Below are 2,622 nucleotides of genomic sequence, written 5' to 3' on the forward strand. Positions count from 1 at the left end.
GGAAAATGTGGTTGTGGTTTCAGCAGGCTTACCCAATGCACCACAGTGTGTTTCAAAGAAGTGAGCCTATAAAAAAGTATAAAGAAAAATAAAATGACTCTGAATGTGAAACATGAAAATGAGAGCTTGTTTTAATCAATCCATAAAAGTACACACATGTACATATGATTTTTTTTCTTTTTTTTTTAACTAGAGAAATTCTGGGCAACTGAATTAAATAACTTGAAATAATATTTTCCATGAGTTATTGGCATTCTTTGATTGGTCATTGTACATATTTGAACATCTTTTATAATATTTGCACATTTTAGTTATATTTTATTTATTTGTGGACTATTATGGACTATACATACTAGACCATAAACACATTTTTCACAGTAACAGCACCACTTCCACAGTATATCTGCTCACATTATGTTCTCAGCCAATAAGTCTTATAAAGTTGAATGTATTGAATACTTATTCTGAATAAATTTCAATAGTCATTTAATCAGTACTTATTCACTGTTCTGCAAGTTCTAGACTTACACCATGACAGTTTGCAAGAAAAACCTGCTACTAGGTTTAATTACTTCTTTCCCATGATGCAGAACATTTTCTTCAAGCATCTCAGCCACAAAGCACTTATAATCTTTCTGAGGAAATGCATTGAACGGGTAGAGTTACAGATGCCATAATACCATGTTGCTTTATCTGGAGGCTATTCTCCAGATAAAGAATTCTTTACAGAATCCAGAATCTTTGTGTTTGTTTTGCCCAGTAGAGGAGATTTGGGGACAGTAGTAAACCTATGTGCATATTAATTGTCCTATGTTAATGTCAAAAAGGACAGTTCCAAATTGAAAAGGTTATTTGGCTGAGTTTGATTTTAATTCTTTTTATAGATTCTCATTGATCTGGTTCTGAAGCAATTACTTTACAAGGACATAGAAAACCATAAAAGAGAAGCTCAGCTAATGACAGTATAAAAACACTTCTGATAAGTGGTCAGAAATATGATCAAGGGCAATATAGGCTGCTTTAATCACTGTGTATGGGTTCCTGAATTGTATTAATGATTGTCACATTCGTGTGTTATTACACTTCATTTTATATAGGCAAGAACATTTTATTCCAGCCAAGAACATAATAAAACGTAAGGTAAAATACTAAAATTATAATGATTATATTTTCTACTTCTATTTTATATTTTTGTAATTTGCAACCAGCATTAAAATTCTATAAATTTATATTTTAATGATTTTAAGAAATGTTTTTAGCATGTAAAATCTAAGAAACAAAACTCATGTAAATTAATGCTGCTTTTCTTATCAGTTGCTCAATCAAATAGAATAAATTAAACCCAATAGCATTATTGAATATACTGCATTTTCATTTTGAATATCCTGACTTAACTAGGAAACATTTCTATATAACTTCTTATTTTATTAGTCAAAATAATTAATTCCTAGCTGCTGTTAAGAACAGTCACAAAATCTTAGTGGATTAATATGGTGTTTATTTTTCACTTACATCATGGTCCAACACAGTTAAGGTACATCTACAGTGGTGCTCTCCTAAAAGAAGGATCAAAGGATTCTGGCCATCCGCATCTTGTGACTCCATCACTGGCTAAGGCTGACACAGAATTCTCCACTGGGGCCTCTGAAAACCCTTGGCAATGAAAGCCTATGACAGAATGTAAAGAATATATTAGAGCCAACTCTATGAGTGTGTAAATCCCTTCTACCCACAGTCCTTTGGCTAAATCACATAACAAGTTGAGAAACCACAAGAGGGCTGCAATTATTTGAAGTGTCCTGTTCCTGATGCCCAGGGTGAAGAAATGGGATTAGTGAGAAGTAACCCAATGTCTGTCACACATAATATATATGTAGTCAGGCCTCTAACAGTACATATGAGGAAATTAATAGGTATATACAGCATGTGGTTCATGCTTGAAGAACACGAGAAGTATGTTTTTTACAGTGTAAGCATTTGAAATATAGACTTCTGTTTTTCTATATTCCGGTGCTTAAAATTGTGACAAAAGCCATTCTTTCAGATACCAAATAATGTATTCCTTTGAATAGTTCTTAAACTATACATTTTAATGAGCTTTGTATATATTGTTCTAATGTGTTATTTACCCTTGATTTAAATTTCAACTCACTTTATGACTCTAATGAGACTCATAAATGTGAAAAGACACCATCAATTCATATTAGAAACTCCCCAAATCCCTTTACACTGATTCCCAAAATAAGTAGCATCAGCTTCCCAGAGACCTAATGCTAATTTTTATTGATGGCTACCATCAGGAAATTAGCTAACAATGCATTCTAAGTTTCATTTTGAAAATCACAGAAAGCAAAATAATGAGCATGCTGGTGTTATATTGTTATATTATGCTAAAAAAATTCCAATAATATATTATTGCAATGTTTTGTAAATACCAAATGAAACTAAATGCAGAAAGAGTAACAAATTATTTGTAGAGAGAAATCATTTTAATTTTCTCTTTTCCTAAGCTTCATATTTATTTAATATGTGACTATTAATCAGAATGTACGGCCCGTGGCTCACTCGGTAGAGTGCGGTGCTGATAACACCAAGGCCCCGGGTTCGGATCCCACGTAGGGA

This window comes from Galeopterus variegatus, unplaced genomic scaffold (genome assembly GCF_000696425.1).
Source record: "Galeopterus variegatus unplaced genomic scaffold, G_variegatus-3.0.2 Scaffold2227, whole genome shotgun sequence".
Classification (NCBI taxonomy): domain Eukaryota; kingdom Metazoa; phylum Chordata; class Mammalia; order Dermoptera; family Cynocephalidae; genus Galeopterus; species Galeopterus variegatus.